Here is a 24,352-nt window from a genome sequence, read left to right on the forward strand (position 1 = left end):
ATCTGCGAGCATTCAATAAACAGGAGAAGACAAGGCAATATGGGCTCTTGGTTAAATCAACAATAATGCATATAAGAGCCACTTCAACAATTTAATTATGATCTTCTCCTATCGACCCCCAAAGAAAAGAAATAAAACTATTTACACGGAAAAGCTCCCAACAAGCAAAAAGAAGAACAGGAAATCTTTTTGGGTTTTCTTTTTAATTATTACTACTATAGCGAGAAAAGTAAACTAGATAAAAGCTACACTAATTTTTTGGTTTTTTTCTTAAGGTTTATGAAACATACAAGAAGAAAGCAAGAAAAAGAAAATAAACTAGCATGGATATTACAGTGAAAAAGTATGAGCACCGACAACTAGCAATGAGTGTGTGTAAACATAAATGTAATGTCGGTGGGAAAATGTACTCCCCCAAGCTTAGGCTTTTGGCCTAAGTTGGTTTATTGCCACGGATGGCCTGGCGGATATCCAAAGTTATAACCGGGGTCATACTGAGATGCAGCGGTCACTGCATCGTGTGTTGCAGCTTGGAGGTGAGCTATCTCAGCCCTCCTCCTATACTCCCCCGCCTCCTCTCTGGTAATGTAATGTCTCCCTTTTTCCTGAAAGTCAAAGAGAGTAGGGGCAGGAAGAACATTATTGACGGCGTGACGCCTGTCAAAGATTAGTCTATACTGGAGAGGTGGTTCATTCCTCTCAACAAACTGGTGGTGAACCATAGCATTAAAGTCTAGGTAAGCAGGAGGCAATTCAATATCATCCTCACGTATGTCCACACCAAGAAAATCAGCAAAGCAGGTTGCATAAATTCCACCAAAGAAATCTCCATTCAATCTATTATGATGCAACCTACGTGCAACAATGGCTCCCAAATTATAAGATTTGTCTCCTAACACAGCACTCCTAAGAATAACGAGGTCAGGGACACACATATGACATGCTTCATCTTTACCATTTATGCACCTACCTATGAAGAGAGCAAAATAATGTATAGCAGGAAAATGGATGCTCCCTATGGTAGCTTGTGCTATATCTCTAGATTCCCCCACAGTTATACTAGTAAGAAAATTTCTAAATTCAGATTTGCGGGGTTCACTAGCACTACCCCATTGTGGAATTTTGCAATCAGTGGTAAAATCCTCTAAGTCCATAGTATAAGATTTTTCATAAAGATCAAACAGGACAGTTGGAGAATTACGTGAAGATGAAAATTCAAACCTCCTCACAAAGGAACTAGTGAGATAGTGGTATTGGCGGCACTTTTCTTCCTCGAAGCTCACAAGATCAGCGTTACGCAAATATGCATTAAATTCTTCCTTGATTCCTGCTCGATCCATAAAGTTTTCTGAAGGCCATTCACAAGGCCGCACTAGAGCGTCCCTTGGTAGCTCATCATCGGCATCACACATTGCAAGCCTGGGTCCTTGCTTCCTTGAAGAACCACCTTGGAACATTTTCCTAAGCATATTTCTTCCTCTGAAAAATTTCCGAAATTTTTAGTAACTTCAAATAAAAGTAAACCAAGCTCAACAAAATTGATAGCAACTACTCCTACAAGTGCCTAGAGCCTATATCATGCATTAGAACTACTTGGAACCATATAAATTTGACATGCAAGCTCAAGAACATGGTCACCTAGGCAGCACAAATTTGCAATGAATAGAGCACTAGAACAAAAACTAATTGGACCAATGGAGGAGTCACATACCAAGGAACAATCTCCCCAAGCAGTTTTGTGAGAGGTGCTTTGAGCAAGGAGATCAAAAATTGCAACAAAATGAGCTAGAACTCGTGCTTGAGCTGGATGGTGATTTTTTTGGTAGGAAGAAGAAGTGTGTGGGTGCAGGAATAAGTGGAGGGGAGCCACCATGGGCCCACGAGGCAGGGGGGTAGGGCGCGCCCTCCACCCTCGTGGCCAGGTGCTTGCCCCTCCTGCCGTGTTCTCAGTGCTAGATATTCTCAAATATTCCAGAAAAAAATCATATTTCATTTTCAGGGCATTTGGAGAACTTTTATTTTAGGGGTATTTTTATATTGCATGGATAATTCAGAAAACAGACAGAAAAATACTATTTTTACTTTATTTCAACTAAATAACAGAAAGTAGAAAGAGGGTACAGATGGTTGTGCCTTCTAGTTTCATCCATCTCATGCTCATCAAAAGGAATCCACTAACAAGGTTGATCAAGTCTTGTTAACAAACTCATTCCGAATAACATGGAACTGGAGAAATTTTGAATAACACTATGTTACCTCAACGGGGATATGCACATCCCCAATAATAAGAATATCATATTTCTTCTTGACAGTAGGAAGAGGAATTTCAAAACCTCCAAAAATAATCAATGGAATTTTTCCAATAGAATTGATACTGTGGACTTGAGGTTGTTTCCTCGGAAAGTGTACCGTATGCTCATTACCATTAACATGAAAAGTGACATTGCCTTTGTTGCAATCAATAACAGCCCCTGCAGTATTCAAAAAGGGTCTTCCAAGAATAACAGACATACTATCGTCCTCGGGAATATCAAGAATAACAAAGTCCGTTAAAATAGTAACGTTTGCAACCACAACAGGCACATCCTCACAAATACCGACAGGTATAGCAGTTGATTTATCAGCCATTTGCAAAGATATTTCAGTAGGTGTCAACTTATTCAAATCAAGTCTACGATATAAAGAGAGAGGCATAACACTAACACCGGCTCCAAGATCACATAAAGCAGTTTTAACATAGTTTCTTTTAATGGAGCATGGTATAGTGGGTACTCCTGGATCTCCAAGTTTCTTAGGTATTCCACCCTTAAAAGTATAATTAGCAAGCATGGTGGAAATTTCAGCTTCCGGTATCTTTCTTTTATTAGTAACAATATCTTTCATGTACTTAGCATAAGGATTCATTTTGAGCATATCAGTTAATCGCATACGCAAAAAGATAGGTCTAATCATTTCGGCAAAGCGCTCAAAATCCTCATCATCCTTTTTCTTGGATGGTTTAGGAGGAAAAGGCATGGGTTTCTGAACCCATGGTTCTCTTTCTTTACCATGTTTCCTAGCAACAAAGTCTCTCTTATCATAACGTTGATTCTTTGATTGTGGGTTATCAAGATCAACAACAGGTTCAATTTCTACATCATTATCATTACTAGGTTGAGCATCATCATGAACATCATCATTAACATTTTCACTAGGTTCATGTTCATTACCAGATTGTTTTTCAGCATCAGAGATAGAAATATCGTTTGGATTCTCAGGTGTTTCAGCAATAGGTTCACTAGAAGCATGCAAAGTCCTATCATTTTTCTTTTTCTTCTTTTTAGAAGGACTAGGTGCATCTATATTATTTCTCTGAGAATCCTGCTCAATTCTCTTAGGGTGGCCTTCAGGATACAAAGGTTCCTGAGTCATTTTACCAGTTCTAGTAGCCACTCTAACAGCATAATCATTTTTCTTACTATTCAATTCATTGAGCAAATCATTTTGAGCTTTAAGTACTTGTTCTACTTGAGTGGTAACCATAGAAGCATGTTTACTAATGAGTTTAAGTTCACCCTTAACATTAGCCATGTAATTACTCAAGTGTTCAAGCATATCGGAATTGTATTTCAATTGTCTACCAAAATAAGCATTGAAATCTTCTTGCTTAACCATAAAGTTATCAAACTCATCTAAGCATTGGCTAGCAATTTTAGTAGGAGGGATTTCAGCTTTATCATATCTATAGAGAGAATTTACCTTTACTACCTGCGTCGGGTTATCAAGACCATGAGTTTCTTCAATAGGCGGAGGATTAAGAGCATATGTTTCTTCAACAGGTGGTAAATCAAGACCATGTATTTCTTCAATAGGAGGTAAATTCTTAACATCTTCAACTTTAATACCTTTTTCTTTCATAGATTTCTTTGCCTCTTCCATATCTTCAGGACTGAGAAATAGAACACCTCTCTTCTTCGGAGTTGGTTTAGGAATTGGCTCAGGAGCTGGCTCCGGAAGTGTCCAATTATTTTCATTTGTCAACATATTATTCAATAGAATTTCAGCTTCATCCGGTGTTCTTTCCCTGAAAACAGAACCAGCACAACTATCCAGGTAATCTCTGGAAGCATCAGTTAGTCCATTATAAAAGATATCAAGTATTTCATTTTTCTTAAGAGGATGATCAGGCAAAGCATTAAGTAATTGGAGAAGCCTCTGTGGGAGTCCTGGATTAGGGGGTCCTCGGACAGCCAGACTATATACTTCTGCCAAACTGTTGGACTATGAAGATACAAGACTCAAGACTTCGTCCCGTCTCCGGATGGGAATCTCCTTGGCATGGAAGGCAAGCTTGGATTTACGAATATGTAGATCTCCTCCCTTGTAACCGACTCTGTGTAACCCTAGCCCCCTCCGGTGTCTATATAAACCGGAGGGTTTAGTCCGTAGGACAAGAACAATCATACCATAGGCTAGCTTCTAGGGTTTAGCCTCTACGATCTCGTGGTAGATCAACTCTTGTAATACTCATATCATCAAGATCAATCAAGCAGGAAGTAGGGTATTACCTCCATCGAGAGGGCCCGAACCTGGGTAAACATCGTGTCCCCCGCCTCCTGTTACCATCCGCCTTAGACGCACAGTTCGGGACCCCCTACCCGAGATCCGCCGGTTTTGACACCGACATTGGTGCTTTCATTGAGAGTTCCACTGTGCCGTCACCATAAGGTTTGATGGCTCCTTCGATCATCGGCAACGATGCGATCCAGGGTGAGGTTTTCCTCCCCGGACAAATCTTCGTATTCGGTAGCTTCGTACTGCGGGCCAACTCGCTTGGCCCTCTAGAACAGATCGAGAGCTATGCCCCTGGCCATCAGGTCAGGTTTGGAAACTTGAACTATACTGCCGACATCCGCGGAGACTTGATCTTCGACGGATTCGAGCCTATGTCAGGTGCGCCACACAATCACGACGAGCATGATTTAGCTTTGCCGTCGGATAGTGTTCGGGAGATCACACCTGCAACTACTCCGTCCTTCAATCCGGAACGAATTGCGCCATCTGAGGACGGGTGGATGGACCCCGCCACGGAGGCCGAACACTCAGCGGCGATAGAGCCGAATACTGACTTCACCTCCTACGAGACCCGTGTTGCCGAACCATTGGATTCGTCCCCGGCCATGGGTTCCGAGCCGCCTGCGTCCGTGCCTATCGAATCCGATTGGGCACCGATCATGGGGTTTACCTCCGCGGATATCTTTCAGCACTCGCCCTTCGGCGACGTGCTAAACTCGTTGAAGTCTCTCTCCCTGTCAGGAGACCCTTGGACGCACTATGTCCGGCTAGAATGGGGTGCGGACGATGAAGAAATTCGCTGCCCACCCACCACCCATTTAGTAGCCACTGTCGACGATTTAACCGACATGCTCGACTTCGGCTCCGAAGATATCGACGGTATGGACGACAATGCAGGAGACGAACAAGAACCATCGCCCACAGGGCACTGGACTGCCACCTCATCATATGACATATACATGGTGGACACCCCCAAAGAGGGGGATGACGATAAGACAACGGAAGATAACTCCAAGAAGCAATCCAAGCACCGACGTCAGCGGCGCCGCTCTAAGTCCCGCCATAGCAAAAGCAGCGACACTGGCACAAGAGACAATAACGCTCCGGATAGTGCCGAGGACGATGACAATCCCCTCCAGCCAGACCTAGAGCGGGAGGATGAACAAGCTAGCCCTCCGGAACAGGTAGCAGACGGAGAATCGGAGGATGACAATTACATGCCTCTCTCCGAAGATGAGGTGAGCCTCGGCGACGAAGAATTTATCGTGCCTGAGGACCCCGTCGAACAGGAGCGCTTCAAGCGCCGGCTTATGGCCATAGCAAACAACCTGAAGAAAAAGCAACAACAGCTTCGAGCTGATCAGGATCTGCTAGCGGATAGATGGACTAAAGTCCTGGCGGCCGAGGAATACGAACTCGAGCGCCCAACCAAGAGTTACCCAAAGCGGAGGTTGCTACCCCAACTCGAGGAGGAAGCATTGAAACCTACATCACCAGCGCATGATTCGGCTGATCGGCCACCTCGTGGCCGAGACAGAGGGACATATCAGCCCGAATTCCAGCCCGCACCCCGCCGCCAGACAAACAAAAACACTAAGGCCCGGGGCAACACGCTGGACCTGCGAGACGTATTGGAAAACAAAGCAGGACATACAAGATCGATCTACGGATCACGGGGGCGCGTCCCAACGCAGGACGATGACCGTCACGCCGGATATACTAAAAGCACATCCGGCCGGGCCGAATACAGCAGACAAAACTCGTATGAACTGCGTCATGACATAGCCCGGCACAGAGGCGCCGCACAACCCCTATGCTTCACTGATGAAGTAATGGATCACGAATTCCCAGAGGGTTTTAAACCCGTAAACATTGAATCATATGATGGTACAACAGATCCCGCAGTATGGATCGAGGATTTCCTTCTCCACATCCACATGGCTCGCGGTGATGATCTACATGCCATCAAATACCTCACACTAAAACTCAAAGGACCAGCTCGGCATTGGTTGAATAGCTTGCCAGCAGACTCCATTGGCAGTTGGGAGGATTTGGAAGATGCATTCCTTGACAACTTCCAGGGCACTTATGTTCGACCACCGGATGCTGATGACTTGAGCCATATAATTCTGCAGCCAGGGGAATCGGCCAGGAAATTCTGGACCAGGTTCCTAACTAAGAAAAACCAAATTGTCGACTATCCAGATGCAGAGGCCTTAGCGGCATTTAAGCATAACATCTGTGACGAGTGGCTCGCCCGGCACCTCAGCCAGGAGAAGCCGAAGTCTATGGCAGCCCTCACGACACTCATGACCCGCTTTTGCATGGGCGAGGATAGCTAGCTGGCTCGCAGCAACAACACATCAAGAAGTCATGGCAATTCAGATGCCAAAGATAATAACGGCAGACCACGTCGCAACAGACACAAGCGCCGCAACAACGATGATAACGCTGAAGACACGGCAGTCAATGCCGGATTCAGTGGCTCTAAATTCGGTCAGCGGAAGAAGTCGTTCAAAAGAAGCAATCCGGGCCCGTCCAGTCTGGACCGCATACTCGATCGCTCGTGTCAAATTCAAGGCACCCCCGATAAGCCAGCCAATCACACCAACAGAGAATGCTGGGTGTTCAAGCAGGCCGGCAAGCTAAATGCCGAAAACAAGGACAAGGGGCTGCATAGCGACGACGAGGAAGAGCCTCGGCCGCCGAACACAGGAGGACAGAAGAGGTTCCCTCCACAAGTGAAAACGGTGAACATGATATACGCAACCCACATTCCCAAGAAGGAATAGAAGCGTGCACTAAGGGACGTCTATGCGATGGAGCCAGTCGTCCCAAAGTTCAACACATGGTCCTCTTGTCCGATCACCTTCGATCGCAGGGACCACCCCACTAGTATCCGTCATGGCGGATCTGCCGCATTGGTCCTTGACCCAATCATCGACGGATTTCACCTCACTCAAGTCCTTATGGACGGCGGCAGCAGCCTGAACCTTCTCTATCAAGATACAGTGCGCAAAATGGGTATAGACCCCTCGAGGATCAAACCCACTAAAACCACCTTTAAAGGTGTCATCCCAGGTGTAGAGGCCCATTGCACGGGCTCAATCACACTGGAAGTGGTCTTCGGATCTCCGGACAACTTCCGAAGCGAGGAGTTAATCTTTGATATCGTCCCATTCCGCAGTGGCTATCACGCACTGCTCGGGCGAACCGCATTTGCCAGATTCAATGCGGTACCACATTATGCATACCTCAAGCTCAAAATGCCAGGACCTCGTGGGGTAATAACAGTCAATGGAAACACAGAACGCTCGCTCCGCACGGAGGAGCACACTGCGGCCCTAGCAGCAGAAGCACAAAGCAGCCTTTTAAGGCAAACCGCCAATTCGGCGATAAAACCCCCGGACACCTTCAAGCGAGTCCGGAGTAACCTGCAACAGGATTGCCTGGCACGTTCAGAGCTCGCCTAGCAATTCGGCCCCTGTCCTAGTCCCAGTCAAGCGATGAAATTCATGCCACGCGTACATAATTACGCACTCAAAATACCATGGCCATGGGTGGAGGCACCACTACGGCACGTCTCACAATGCGGATCAACCGCCCCAGGGGTTGTATAAATTCATCATTTTCTCTTTCAGGACCTTACTCTCTGGAACCCCTTTTCGGCAGTCTGATTGCTGGACGCATTACGGAAAGGAAATACCAAGGAAGCAAGAAGCTCGGACGTACAAGGGAATCCCCAGGTGGTCTCTGATAACGATCGAAATACCTGTTTTAAACATCCATACACAGCTTGCCCTTGGATAGGACATGTCAAATAGTCCTATTTTTTGCTTATTGCACTACTTGTATCCGTACGCTTCGACGTATTATTTAGTAACAATGCATATCGTTAGTCTATTATCGCATTACCCTTTCTTTTTTTCTTGTCTGCTTATTTACGACAGATAGCACCCGTACATTCTGGTACGACCAGTACGCCAAGGGCTTCAGTATACCCCATAAATACGGCGTCAGAAGTCCGAACACTTTCGACAGTGCGGCACCCCGAACTTATAGCACTATATGCATCAGCTCCGAATCATGTCTTGGGTCAATAGTTGGGTTTGCCCGGCTCCCATGTTTTGGTACCTTACGTTCCGCAATATCGGCTAAGGTAGCGTTGGGAGAACTACTGCGATTGTGTCCCGGTTCTTCCGGACGAGCACCTCAGTAGAGAAAGCCGAAAACTGACTGTCATGATAAGGCGAGAGTTGGTCGCTGTTCGAGAGGTCTCAAGTCCTTAAAGACTTTTTCTGCTTCGGGCGAGGAGTCGGCCTTGCCCGACTTAGGCGTATATAGCGCCCCAAATTCGTCCTTCCGAATACTAGGGGCTTCGCCAAAATTTAAAACTGTAGACTTCTTTGGCTAAGTGAGAGTGATAAAGCTTTATAGTCTGATTGCCTGGTTCGCTGTGCTGAACACCTCCTTCGAAGGACCCAAAATTGGGATAAAGAGTGCTCAGGTTTATCCCGAACACCCCAGTACTAGTTACATGGGGGCAGAAGCCGACGACTGGCCAACTCTCAGATTTCATAAACAGTCGCACAGAAAGTAATATTTTAAATTAACAAGCGTTGCATAGCGCACATGAACTCGTTTCATATTACAGGATCACATGAGTACATTTATTAGAATATTACATCCTTAGCACATTCCTCCGCCACAAGGCGAGAACCCTTCAGGACACTATTATAATACATTTCGGGGTGGCGATGCTCCTTGCCTTCCGGCGGCCCCTCCTTCACCAGCTTCTCGGCGTCCAGCTTCGCCCAGTGCACCTTTGCCCAGGCAAAGGCCCTGCGCGCACCCTCGATGCAGACGGACCGCTTTATGACTTCAAGCCATGGGCAGGCATTCACAAGCCGCCTCACCAGACCGAAGTAGCTGTCAGGCAGGGGATCGCCAGGCCACATCCGGACTATAAGACCCTTCATGGCCTGTTCGGCCGCCTTATGGAGCTCGACCAGTTGCTTCAGCTGGTCGCTCAAGGGCATTGGGTGTTCGGTCCCAGTATACTGAGACCAGAACAACTTCTCCGTCGAGCTCCCCTCCTCAGCCCGGTAGAATTCCGCGGCATCCGACACACTGCAGGGTAGATCTGCGAACGCTCCTGGAGAGCTCCGAACTCGGGTAAGTAAAAGCGAAGTTTCCTTCACATGCTTGCTTTGCATAATGAATGCCTTACCCGCTGCTATCTTCTTAACCGCCTCAATTTCCTGGAGGGCCTTGTGGGCTTCAGCCTTGGCGTTTTGTGCGCTTTCGAGGGCCTTCGCAAGCTCGGACTCTCACGTCTTAGAGTCAAGCTCCAAGGACTCGTGTTTTTTGGCGAGAGCCTGGAGCTCTTGCTGCACCTCGCCTACCCGGGCTTCTTGCTTTTCTCGCTCGATGCACTCCTCTGCCGCTTTGTCTTCGGCCTCGGATAGCGCCTTCTTCAGGGTCACCACTTAGGTCGTGGCCCCTAACAAATTCATGATGATCCTATTATTTTACAACCAAATTTTTTTTAATATACAGACGGGGTATCGCTTACTTTGTTCTCTTCGAGCTGCCTCTTGGTAAGGCCGAGCTCTTCCTTGGACCGCTCAAGGTCCTGCTTCAGTGCAGCGACCTCCGCGGTACATGCGGCAGCGGCCAGCAGTGAAGCCTGCATACGCACATAGACATATTCTGATTAGACTCCTGTGGTTATTATTTGATCCTCTGCTCGGCCTTTCTTTGCAAACACCAAACAGAGCATCAGGGGCTACTATCTATGCCGTAACATTTTCTCATAGTTTGATCACTTACCTCAAAGCCTGTTAGGAGGCTGGCACAGGCTTCAGTCAGTCCGCTTTTGGCGGACTGAACCTTCTCGATCACCGCACTCATGATAGTGCGGTGCTCTTCATCGATGGAAGCACCGCGAAGCGCTTCCAGCAAGTTGCCCGATGCCTCTGGATGGATAGAGGTCATCGGCACAGGCGGCTTCCCCTCTTAGCAAGGGGTCGCCCGACTGAGTCCGGAATCACTGGAGGTTCCGGCGTAGTATTCGGCCGGGGGCCGAATTTGCTGCCCCCGTCATCGGAACCCATGGGAGTCCTGCTCCCCTTGCGCCGAGTGTCCGGAATGTCGCCTTGAGGCGCCTCCAGGACAACCTCCCCTTGGTTCGGTGCCCTTTGAGACAACACCTCGACATTGTCCGTAGGGCGAGGGGAGGAGGCGGTCGGAAGTGAATCGCTGTTGAGATCCGACGGGCCCAAAGAATCATCCGACGAAGATACGTCGATGCGGGCTCGGGAGGGGCTGTATAAATCATGTTCGGCATGATAAGAAGCAAAAAACGAAACATACCAGAATTACCACGGTATCCGGATACTTACGACTTCGCCAGGGGCTTATCCCTGGGAAGCCACTCGTCGTCGCTGTAGGCGGTGGTTGTGGAGTTGTCTGGAAGGAGGGTCCTTCCCTTCTTGGACCCTTCGGCCGCCCCAGTCGGGGCGGCCTTCCTTTTCTTGCCCCCCCAGCTGGGGGGGGGAGAACTTTCCTCTTCTTCCTCCTTGTTTTCGTGGGAGGAGTGCGCGTCAGTGTTTTCGGACGATGAGTCCGATATAACTTTGCGCCGGAGACCCTTCCTGGTCCCCATGGCCTTCTTCTTGGCCTTCTTCTCCGGCACCTCATAAGGCGCCGGAACCAGCATCTCCGTCAGGAGAGCATCTGCCGGATCTTCGGGCAGGGGAGCCGGACAATCGATTTGCTCCGCTATCGCCACCCAGTCCTGTTAAATGGCGTGAAGGCTTATATCCCGCGTGCGGTTATACTGGGGAAAGGAACATCTTATGAAATATAAAAGACTTACCGGATTGGCAGGGCGCTTTGCGCTGAGTCCGCGGTCCTCGGTGAGGCGAGGAGGTGCCTCGGCGTCCTTGAATAGCACCTTCCAACCGTCCTTGTGCATCGTGTCGAAGAGCTCTCGCAGCGTCGGGTGCTCGACCGGGTCGAACTCCAATAAATTGAATGCCCGTCTTTGACACGGGAGGATCCGGCGGAAGAGCATGACTTGGACCATGTTGACGAGCTTGATTTTCTTGCTCATCATGTTTTTGATGCAAGTCTGGAGTCCGGTCAGCTCTACCGAGCAACCCCAGGATAGGCCCTTCTCTTTCCAGGAGGTGAGTCGCATGGGGATTCCGGGTCGAAATTTGGGGGCCGCCACCCAGTTGGTGTCGCGCGGCTCGATGATGTAGAACCACCCCGACTGCCACCCCTTTATGGTCTCCACATAGGAGCCTTCGAGCCAGGTGACGTTGGGCATTTTGCCCACCATGGCGCCTCCGCACTCCGCTTGCTGGCCGACCACCACCTTCGGTTTAACATTGAAGGTCTTTAGCCACAGGCCGAAGTGGGGCTTGATGCAGAGGAAGGTCTCGCACACGACGATAAATGCCGAGATGTTGAGGATGAAATTGGGGGCCAGATCGTGAAAATACAGCCCGTAATGGAACATGAGCCCGCGGACAAATGGGTGGAGGGGAAATCCCAGTCCGCGAACGAAGTGGGTGAGAAAAACCACCCTCTCATGTGGTTCTGGAGTAGGGACGATCTGCCCCGCATCTGGCAGCCGGTGTGCGATATCCATGGCCAGATATCCGGCTCCTCGTAGCTTTGTGATGTTCTCCTCCGTGACGGAGGAGACCATCCACTTGCCTCCCGCTCCGGACATGCTTGGAGTGGTTTGAGAGGAAAAACGCGAGCTTAGGGCGCTGGAGCTCGAGTGCGCAAGAATGGATGAGCAAGGGGGAAGAAGGCATGGGTAAAAAGGGTGAATCCTTGTCCCTTTATAAGGGCGGAAGAGGCTATGCGCCTCCCCACCTACCTGGTAAACTCGCTTATTCCCCAAGTGCCGTAATTGATGGCACGGTTGGGTTACCCACACCCGTATTGATGAGAATCCCGTGATAAGGGGACACGATCTCTGCTTCGACAAGACGTGCCAAGGAAACCGCCTCGCGTTATGTGCAGTGGCTGGTTGTGAAAAACGGTTCGAATAATGACCAGGCCGTGGTGTGATGTCATGCTGCAAAATGCGCCAGCAGATTAGATTTGTGGAAATATTATTCTCTCTACGGTGGAATGTGGAATTTGTTTTACAGAGCCGGACATTATCCTTGTGTTCAAAATCTTCTATGGAGTATTCGGAAGAGGAACCCACCTTGCAATGCCGAAGACAATCTGCGCGCCGGACTCATCGTCATTGAAGCCTGGTTCAGGGGCTACTGAGGGAGTCCTGGATTAGGGGATCCTCGGACAGCCGGACTATATACTTCTGCCGGACTGTTGGACTATGAAGATACAAGACTCAAGACTTCATCCCGTGTCCGGATGGGACTCTCCTTGGCGTGGAAGGCAAGCTTGGCAATACGGATATGTAGATATCCTCCCTTGTAACCGACTCTGTGTAACCCTAGCCCCCTCCGGTGTCTATATAAACCGGAGGGTTTAGTCCGTAGGACAAGAACAATCGTACCATAGGCTAGCTTATAGGGTTTAGCCTCTATGATCTCGTGGTAGATCAACTCTTGTAATACTCATATCATCAAGATCAATCAAGCAGGAAGTAGGGTACTTCCTCCATTGAGAGGGCCCGAACCTGGGTAAACATCGTGTCCCCCGCCTCCTGTTACCATCCGCCTTAGACGCACAGTTCGGGACCCCCTACCCGAGATCCGCCGGTTTTGACACCGACAGCCTCCCCCAAGCTTGTGGGAGACTCTCTTCTTCAATTTTCACAAAATTATATATATCCCTCAAAGCAGCTTGTTTCTTATGAGCAGGGAAATATTTAGCAGAGAAGTAGTAAATTATATCCTGGGGACTACGCACACAACCAGGATCAAGAGAATTAAACCATATCTTAGCATCACCCTTTAATGAGAACGGAAATATTTTAAGGATATATAGGTAGCGAGATTTCTCATCATTAGTGAACAGGGTGGCTATATCATTTAATTTAGTAAGATGTGCCACAACAGTTTCAGATTCATAGCCATGAAAAGGATCAGATTCAACCAAAGTAATTATATCAGGATCAACAGAGAATTCATAATCCTTATCAGTAACACAGATAGGTGAAGTAGCAAAAGCAGGGTCAGGTTTCATTATAGCATTAAGAGATCGCTGCTTCCATTTAGCTAATAATTTCTTAAGATCACTTCCACCATTGTAAGCAAGAATGGCTCTAGCAGATTCTTCATCCAAAACATAACCCTCAGGAACAGCAGGTAATTCATATTTATTAGGGGGAGAGTCTTCATCATCACTATCTTCAATATAATCAGTTTCAATAATTTCATTCTCTCTAGCCCTAGCAAGTTGTTCATCAAGAAATTCACCAAGTGGCACAGTAGTATCAAGCATAGAAGTAGTTTCATCATAAGTATCATGCATAGCAGAAGTGGCATCATCAATAACATGCGACATATCAGAACGAATAGAAGAAGCAGGTTTAGGTGTCGCAAGCTTACTCAAAACAGAAGGTGAATCAAGTGCAGAGCTAGATGGCAGTTCCTTACCTCCCCTCGTAGTTGAGGGATAAATTTTGACTTAGCGTCTTTCAAGTTCTTCATAGTGACCAGCAGATATAAATCCCAAGTGACTCAAAGAATAGAGCTATGCTCCCCGGCAACGGCGCCAGAAAATAGTCTTGATAACCCACAAGTATAGGGGATCGCAACAGTTTTCGAGGGTAGAGTATTCAACCCAAATTTATTGATTCGACACAAGGGGAGCCAAAGAATATTCTCAAGTATTAGCAGTTGAGTTGTCAATTCAACCACACCTGGATAACTTAATATCTGCAGCAAAGTATTTAGTAGCAAAGTAATATGATAGTAGTGGCAACGGTAACAAAAGAAACGGTAGCAAAAGTAATATTTTTGGTATTTTGTAGTGACTGTAACAGTAGCAACGGAAAAGTAAATAAGCGGAGAACAATATGTGAAAAGCTCGTAGGCATTGGATCGGTGATGGAGAATTATGTCGGATGCGGTTCATCATGTAACAGTCATAACATAGGGTGACACAGAACTAGCTCCAATTCATCAATGTAATGTAGGCATGTATTCCGAATATAGTCATACTTGCTTATTGAAAAGAACTTGCATGACATCTTTTGTCCTACCCTCTCGTGGTAGCGGGGTCCTAGCGGAAACTAAGGGATATTAAGGCCTCCTTTTAATAGAGTACCGGACCAAAGCATTAACACATAGTGAATACATGAACTCCTCAATGGCACAGTCTCTTTGAGACGCCCGAGCAGCTGACATAACGCTCTCATAGTTCCTTATTGGCATTAATCTCCTTTCTTTTGAGCCCCTTGAGGCCTACCTTGGCGAGCTTAGCTTTCGTTAGCTCTAACTCCTTTATGAGATCTTTATTCTCTTTCCGAGAAGTTTGTGTTACACACAAGCAATTTTTTTTCTCAAATGGATATCGATCCTTAATTCGGCCACCCGTGCCCACATTAAGGTTCGGGGGCTGCTGGGCTTCGTGCTCATTACTTATAAATATTAAAAGGGGCACATCGATCCCCTGATCTGGTGTTGCCACCCGACCAGTGTCTCGGGGGCTACTGCATTGCCTATTTCAATGCAGAAAATTCCAATTGCCAAGTGTTCGGCTTGACCGAACTATGGGCAAACGTGTCTTCAGATAACAATAGGTACCATTTGGACCTATCCGGCGTCAAGCTAAATATATTACGGTAACTTTTCAAGACCCTCTCTCAAGGGCCCGTTCGCCGATCACTATTATCTCTAATATATTACACTGTGTTTCTATTCCTACGTGTGCTACCGAGCTAGGAGTTGATCCTCAGGCCGATTTCGCACATCGACCTGAGTCTTAGGGGCTACTAGGATCAGCGGTTTCATGTTTTCCTTCAGGTGCATCTCGGGTTTTAGACCGACACACACCTTTAGGGCTACTAGTTATACATGTTGACAGCGAATAAATTTACACGCATCAGAAATAAAATCCGTAAACAATCAGTCCAAGCCCGAGGTGGTGCACCACCTTGGAGGTAGTCCGGCATAAAGCTCGGATTTGAATGGCTGGCTCCATAGAAGGCATTTCCGGCATTAAGCTCGGCTAAACTCCTTCAACTTTTTTGAACCGGGGTGTTCTATGACACCTCGGATATAGTCCGGCGTTGGAGCTCGGATACGGTCCGGCGTTGGAGCTTGGACATAGTCCGGCGTGGGGGCTTGGATACAATCCGGCGTTGGAGCTCGGAAGCAGTCCGGCGTGTGTGCTCGGCTGCGAAAGATACCTCGAATACAGTCTGGTGTTCGAGCTCGGATGTGAGAAGACACCGCCGCACGGGAAACACTTCAAACCTGAGGTGTGGCATAAAATATAACAAGGCATTAATAAAGGCCGAGAACTTAAAAGGGCTCCTCGGATACCCGACGTGTAAACTTTCCGGATTCACTTCGGCGATCCTCGTGATCGAAGATGAGAGGATTTGTTGAACCAGTTTCCAAGACCGATGACCGAAGATGAAGAACAGTTCGGAAGAATCGAGGAGCGTCCCCAACTTGAAGACCGGTTCAGGGGGCTACTGACGGTGTCCTGGACTAGGGGGTACTCACCACGTCGTCTCCCGATTAGTTGGATTGGGTCGAGGACCCCAGGGCCGAATACTTATGGGCCAGTTCGGACTGCCGATGACATGTTCAAGGAAGATTCCACAAGACTTGGTGATCAAGACAAGGACTCCTCTCCACCGGCGTATTCGGCTAGGACTCCTGTAACCCTAGGCCTCTGGTGCATTATATAAACCGAGGCCAGGCTAGTCGATACGTGGATGATATATGCTAGATCATTATGACATTACTCATCATACCTCTAGGGTTTAGACCACAACATATGATCTCGAGGTAGATCAACTCTTGTAATACTCATATCATTAAGATCAAACAAGCAGGAAGTAGGGTATTACCTCCATCGAGAGGGCCCGAACCGGGGTAAACATTGTGTCCCCCGCCTCCTGTTACCATCCGCCTTAGACACACAGCTTGGGACCCCCTACCCGAGATCTGCCGGTTTTGACACCGACACCCGTGACGCTTCACTTGTTTTTGCACGTAACTGCTGGAGGACGCACCCCATGCAGATTTGGTCGGCGCTGGGGAGCTGGCCGAGCTCGGTGAGCCACTTCTTCGGTGCCGCCGGTGGCGCGGTCGCCGGCGGCCCGAGCGTGAGCATCCAGGACGCGCTGGCGAACACGAGGACCGACGACGCCGGCGCGCTGCTGCGCGAGGGCACCGCAGCGCTGCTCAACTCCATGACCCGCCCGGGGTTCGGCTACACCACCCAGCTGGTGAGGGACGCATTCACGGCGGCCGCGGCTGGTGGCTCCGACAGTGCCGCGGCGGCGCAGGTGGCGGCGTTCAAGAAGGCCAACGAGGGGAAGAAGGCATAGATCGACTGGATTGCCATCGAGTGGGCTTTAGCTAGCTGCTTACCTATATCTTTGGCACGCGTGCATGCATGCATGGTTGCGTTTAGGTTTTTTCGTTTGAGTTGATGGTTTGGTTGTGTAAGTTGGTGTCTTCGTGGGTTGATTAAGAGAAGTGCTTATCTGTGCGGGTTGATTCACAGCAACGCCAGGGGCCTCTTTGCAAAAGAGCACGCGCTGACCGGGTATGCACCCACACGTCCACATGGCGCTCTCTGATTCGTCAGGACCAAATTTGCACATCTTATGCAAGTTGAGGGACTGGGTAGGGTCAAATTTCAAGTTGTAGGACTAAAGCATCACATTGAGAACAAGTTCTAGGACTCCTGGTGCTTTTAACTCTCGTTTGAATTTAGTTGGGAGAGAATCGTTGACAGTCAACCGAAAGTTGTAGGAAAAGCATAAAGAATCAGCTCCGCTTCTTCTTCCTTTTTATGCACCGGTTCTCTGTTTTTATTCTTCTTGTTGTTTTTTTCGAAAAGGGGGTTATCCCCGGTCTCTGCATTAGAACGATGCATACGGTCATAATTATTAATAAGCAACAGGTTCAACACAGGTCTTCATGTCTCGATCAAAGAACAAAAAAGGCTCACAAAGAGCTAAAAAGTAATAGAAAAGCCACAACCGGCTGGCATAAAAAGATAGGATCACTAATTGCCTATCTTATTACATGACCGCCATCCAAATAGGTTGAAAATAGTACGTGCTACCATCTCCCATCGGGTAGATCCAGTAACCATACGCTCCCTGTCCTCTGTCGGAGTGAGTAGCGACCACAAATGGATCAACGCAGTGGCTCGGAAGATAACCTGCAAAAAATGAATATTTGTTGTTCTGTTAAAGACCAAATCATTTCTGCAGTTCCAGACTGCCCATAATAAAGCACATACTCCTACATGAATGTGTCTCGCTGTTTCGGAGTCTATCCCATCTAGCCACGTCCCAAATAACGTGTTGATAGACTTCGGAGGAGTAATATTAAATGCTATGTGAACCGTCCGCCACAATATTTTTGCCAAAGGGCAGTCAAGAAAGAGGTGTTTGATGGATTCATCTTGGTCGCAGAAACTACATCTTGTAGATCCTGTCCAGTTGCGTTTTGCCAAATTATCCTTGGTTAAAATGACTTGTTTATGCACAAACCACATAAACACTTTTATTTTCAAAGGTACTTTGACTTTTCAAACATGTTTCGAACGAGGAATAGCGCTAGAGTTGATAACATCCAAATACATGGATTTAACCGAAAACTCTCCATTCTTAGTTAGTTTCCAGCAAAACTGATCGGACTGTTGAGACAGCTGAACATCCATCAATCTTCTCACAAGATGGAGCCAGGCTTCCCAACGGTTTCCCGCTAGCGTCCTCCTAAATTGAATATTGAGAGGAGTGGACTGCAGTACTGTTGCAACGTAAGCGTCTCTACGCTGAACAATGCTATAAAAAGAAGGATATTGGAGTGCGAGGGGCGTCTCCCCTAGCCATGTATCCTCCCAGAATCTCGTAGTGGTACTGTTTCCAACTATAAACTTTGTCCTGTTGAAAAAGAGTGATTTAACTCTCATCAGTCCTTTCCAAAAAGGCGAATCAGTCGACCTCACTGTCACCTGGGACAAGGTTTTAGAGTGAAGGTACTTCTTACGCAAAATCTGAGCCCCTGTGGCCTCCGTCTCTACAGATAGCTTATACAACCACTTGCTGAGAAGACATATGTTCTTCACCTCAAGATTTTCGATACCTAGACCCCCTTGGTCTTTCGGCCTACAAATGATATCCCATTTAGCGAGTCTGTACTTTCGTTTTAGTTCATCACTCTGCCAGAAAAAACGTGATCGATAGAAGTCCAGCCTTTTTCGAACTCCAACTGGTACCTCGAAAAAGGAGAGGAGAAACATGGGCATACTCGTGAGAACCGAATTAATGAGAATTAATCGGCCTCCGTATAACATCAGCTTGCCCTTCCAGCAGCTCAGTTTCTTCTCAAATCGATCCTCAATGCACTTCCATTCTCTGTTTGTCAGCTTACGATGGTGGATTGGTATACCTAAATACGTCAAAGGTAAAGCCCCCAATTCGTACCCGAACAATTGTTTGTACGCATCTTGGTCATCATAAGCTCTTCCAAAACAGAACAATTCGCTTTTGTGGAAGTTAATCTTTAACCCGGTCAATTGTTCGAATAAGCATAACACCAGCTCCATGTTTCGCGCTTTTGCCAAGTCATGCTCCATGAAGATGATAGTATCATCAGCGTACTGTAGGATGGACACACCTCCGTCAACTAAGTGCGGAACGAGGCCACCCACCTGACCCGCATCCTTAGCCCTTCCTATTAGAATTGTCAACATATCGACCACTATGTTGAATAGATAGGTGACATCGGATCGCCTTGCCTCAGACCTTTGTGTGTTTCGAAGTAGTGACCTATGTCATCATTCACTTTAATTACAACACTCCCTTTTTGTGTGAAAGAGTCTACCTGGTGTCTCCAGGCCTGATCAAAACCTTTCATACGCAAGGCCTGTTGAAGGAATGGCCATTTGGCCTTATTGTACGCTTTCTCAAAGTCCACTTTGAAAACAACTCCATCTAGTTTTTTCGTGTGGATTTCATGGAGCGTTTCATGTAGGACGACAACCCCTTCTAGGATGTTTCTGTCCAGCATGAAAGCAGTTTGGGACGGCTGCACCACAGAGTGCGCAATTTGCGTAAGCCTATTAGTCCCAACCTTGGTGAAAATTTTGAAACTTACATTAAGAAGACAGATAGGCCAGAACTGCTCAATTCGAACGGCCTCTGTTTTCTTAGGAAGTAAAGTTATCGTTCCAAAATTTAATTGAAACAATTGAAGTTTTCCAGAGAATAAATCATGGAACATCGGTAACAAATCCCTTTTGATAATATGCCAACACTTTTTATAAAAATCCGCCGGGAAACCATCCGGCCCTGGAGCCTTATTGTTCTTCATTTGTGAAATAGCTTCAAACACCTCTTTCTCCGTAAATGGGGCAGTCAAAATATCATTCTCGTCCGCAGCAAGTTGAGGGACATCCTCAACCCTGGACTCATCCAAGGATACGAGGTTATCCTCCGGAGGCCCAAACAACTGCTTATAGTAATTGGTTATATAAACTTAGGTTTTCCTGTCCTAAAATCGTCCCCTCATCCTGCTCCAGCTGAAATATCCTCTTCTTTCGGTGCTTTCCATTTGCAATCATATGAAAGAATTGAGTGTTGTCATCCCCTTGGATGATTTTGCGAACTTTAGCTCACAATGCCCACTTCAATTCCTCCTCTCGAAGAAGTTCTTTCAGTCTCAACTCCGCCTCCACTTCAGTTTCCAGCTCTCTGGTATCTAAAATAGTGGACTCGACTTTTAAATCTAGGGATTGAATAAGTACAAGGAGCCTTTCCTTTTCAACCTTATAAATCCCATTCATATGCGTAGCCCATCCATGAAGGAATTTTCGTAGATGCCTTATCTTATTCTGCCATCTTTCAACAGGAGACCTCCCTCCTGAATCTTTAGCCCATTCCCTTGCTATCAGATCCAGGAACCCTTCTCTTTCGAACTACGCTAATTCGAAAGAAAAAGTGTTTTTATTCCCCACATGGGTTGCCTCACCAGAGTCAATGAGCAACGGGGTGTGGTACGAGATCGTGCGCGATAACGCTTGGACTGTTACCAGGGGAAACTTCTGCTCCCATTCGACGCTAGCGAGGACACGATCCAGCTTCTCAAATGTCGGGTTTGGCAACGTATTGGCCCAAGTGAATTTCCTACCAGAAAGCTCTATCTCTCTAAAATCCAGGCTTTCGATTATGGTATTAAACATAAACGACCATCTGCCGTCAAAATTCTCATTATTTTTTCCTCCCTCCTTCGAATAATGTTAAAATCGCCCCCCAACCAGGATTGGGAGCTGCTTGTTGCCGCAAATATGGACAAGATCAGCCAAAAAGTCTGGTTTGAGTTCTGGCTGCGCAGCACCATACACCGCCACCAATGCCCAATTAAACCCATCGGCCTTTGGTTTGACCCGAAACTTGACCGCAAAATCTCCCATGACCACACTCCGAACTTCCAACGAATCGCATTTAACCCCAGGTAAGATCCCACCGGACCTTCCTCTTGGAGGTAGGAATTGCCAGTCGAAATCGACACCTCCCAATAAAGTGCTAAGGAACTGGGGGATGAAATTGTCCCTTCCAGTTTCGGAAAGGGCGATAAAACCAACTAGTGTTCAATGGACGCATCCGCTAGAAACCTTCTTTTAGCCAAGTCTTTAAGACCTCTGCTATTCCAAAAAATTCCTCTCATATTTCATCATGAAATTTTTAGAGGTACGGATCCTAGCACTTCTATGCACAGCCGAAGCTAGATAAACCTCTCGTTTCCACTTCCGCTTAGGCCTATTTTGATCCTCCGGCCGGTCCTCACAACCGGGCTCCGTGGACCTAATGTCCGGAACACCTACATGGGTAGAGTCCCTTGGGGAACTATATCCCTCATCCTCCTCTGTATCAGGAAGTGAAGGGGCAAGATCTGCACAAGAACTATCAAGAACCCGGACTCCCAACGCATCTATGTCCGAATCGTTCATGGGTTTAACGGCTGCTAAGTTACGAATCATTTCTAAAGCACGCTCTGCTTCAAGATCCAGGATATCATTAACTGATCTAGAGAGTTCACTGCCATTACTACCTAGTGAAACCCCTAACTGATTTGCATTATGAACAATCTCAGCATTGAAAAAATGCAGAATAGAATTGGACGTATTGACCGACATACCAGTAGTGACCTCAATGTCACGAAGCTTGGCCGCCCGCATAGCGCACCTTAGCTGCATGTCATCAACATCCGACTGATCCTGGAGGCGACTGCTCATCCGTCGTCCTTCAGAGACGGGATCCGGGATTCCTCCAAAATCAATGATCTCCTCCCGCGTGGCCCCGCTTGGGGTGGGGCCTCCTGCCCAACCCCCAATAGGGCTCAACTGAACTGAAGCAGCTGGGGTACAACCGAGAACCGTCGTACGCACCGAGGAAACTCCTGTCCCCTCTCGCGACATCGGCCGGTGTCCGGATCCTGGGGACGCCACGGGAGCCCCACCAACCAATGGTTCCAAGGGAGAAGTAGGGGCGGAGGCCACCTGCCCGCGCCCCTCCCGACCTGGCCCCACTGCTGGTAGGTGGCAAGGACAACACCGGGCTCATCACCTACGGCGAGGCAGACGCCGTGGACGCCGCCACAGCCGAGTGCACCATGGGAGAGGCAGGGGCGGAGGCCTCCTGCCCGCGCCCCCCTCCCGGTCCGGTCGCCGTAGCCGTGTACGCCATAGGAGAGGCAGGGGCAGAGGCCTCCTGCCCGCGCCCCCCTCCCGGTCCGTCCGCACCGCTGGCCCACGGCACGGCCACCTCCACACCAGTCATCGCCGGACTCCTCGCCGACGGGGAAGCACCACTCAGAGAGGGAGATCGTAGGGCCGCCTACCCAAGATCATCCCCACCATCGAGGCATAGCTAAGCGCCCAGACCGATCACTGACGGTGGTGTCGGTGAACTCTCCACCGAGGTTATCGCAGCAACAAACTCCTCGGCACAACCATCCACCGGTACGTCAGCAGCAACAAAATCCAATGGAGGAAGCGATCACTCATGCAAATCATCACACTCCACCCGATCGCTCCACAATCGAGGAGGAGCAGAGGCAGGCTCAAACGAACCAAATCTCGACGTGTTCAAGGGTGCAGCAGTCGAAGGTGAAGTCCCTTTCCCGGGTGCCTGCACGTCGGAACCCGGGATGTTAGACGCATCGCGCCCACGGTCATCCTCTCGCACCTCCTTGTTACCCGAGCCATCATCCGTATCAAGCATGTCAACATCATTCCCTGCCAAGGCCTCAGAGAAAAGCTCGATGTCCTCGAACTCGATCTGGAGGTTGTAAATCCTGCCTCTATGAGTCCACTTAACCACATCTGGCACGTACTCAATATCCAGGACACTGGCAAGCAATCTGGCCACCCCGTTTGCTCGGGTAAAGGCCATATCCACCCTCTCGATTTTCCCAACCAGTGTCCCCAAGCTAGCCGCGACTCGAACATCATTCAACGGCTTCGAAGGTGCCCCCGAGAATCGGAGCCAAACCTGAGTGAGAGGCTTACGCTTTGGCTCAACCTTCTTCCACTCATGAAACTCGAGGATACACTCAGTGCCAAGTACTCTGCATAACCAAAAACTCAGAAGCCGCTGCAAGTCCTCAGCCGAGGGAAAGTCAACCTTGTACATATTAGCCTCGAGCCTAATAAGTTCCCACTGAAGGTTACCTGGAGCTAGCTCATTAAGCCTGTGCATGATTTGTGCTTCAGACAAGTCAGCCTTGGTCACTTTCACTACCCCCGTGGTCGCACTCTGAGGCACATCTGGGATCTCCATAGCACTAGGAGATTCGAAAAACATCAACTCAGCATAGCACACACCATAAATTGTAACACCCGGCATCGGTTCACGCAGTAGCGCGCACTCCCCCGTAGCATGCACCGGTTTGGAGCAAGTGTCACGAAGTTCAGCAGTGCATTCAGCAATGAAGTGCCCCCGCTCACCACAGCGATAGCAAAGCATTTTCTCTTTCTTACGGGCCCATTTGCTAGCTTTCTCACCGTCCGGTTCGTCAGAAGCTCCAAAAGCACCCGCCACCGCCGGCTCATTCGCGGGCACTGCCGCATTAGCCAAAGCCGAAACTGCAGCCAAGACCTACCCAGTCAACGCGGGCGTCTGCGCAGCAACCACCTCCGAGGACACCGTCGGCTCAGCGACGTCGGAAACTATAGTGGCGGGCGGCGGAGGCTGACGGTTGCGGTTCTTGCCACCGCGACCAGCATGAAAACCTCTTAAACCACCTCTCTGCCGGTAGTCCGGGCCAGATGACCCTCAACAAAACCTCTCGGAGGGCCGTAAAACGGACGCTCCGTCGTCCCATCGCTCTGCCAAGCATAGCCACGACCTCCGCCCGATGATGACGAACCGCGATGCTGACCCTCGCCATATGCGTCATATCCGTCATCCGCCCATTGACCCCGGGGTGGGCCGCGACCAGCATGGCCTGCATCTCTGCCTCGGAAAGCCGGGTATCGATGATGACCCGCGCCACTACCGCCGCCACCTCGGCGCGCCGGCGGCCCAGCCCTAGCCGCTGCGGGAGGCTGTCCCGCGAGCTCCACTTGTCCCGGCTCCGCCCGGTTCGGTTGTGGCTGCGCG

At 48.5% G+C, this 24,352-nt stretch overlaps 1 long non-coding RNA gene across 1 annotated transcript in view; it reads right to left on the reverse strand.

Annotated features, from left to right (window-relative positions):
• Nucleotides 1-17,606: 17,606 nt before the first annotated feature.
• LOC123124201 (uncharacterized) overlaps nt 17,607-24,352 on the reverse strand; it is an 8,572-nt gene continuing 1,826 nt past the window's right edge. Inside the window, exon 3 of the long non-coding RNA XR_006461015.1 lies at nt 17,607-17,904. This is a non-coding gene — a long non-coding RNA (uncharacterized lncRNA). The remainder of the gene's footprint in view (nt 17,905-24,352) is intronic.

This window comes from Triticum aestivum, chromosome 5D, assembly GCF_018294505.1.
Source record: "Triticum aestivum cultivar Chinese Spring chromosome 5D, IWGSC CS RefSeq v2.1, whole genome shotgun sequence".
NCBI classification, from domain to species: domain Eukaryota; kingdom Viridiplantae; phylum Streptophyta; class Magnoliopsida; order Poales; family Poaceae; genus Triticum; species Triticum aestivum.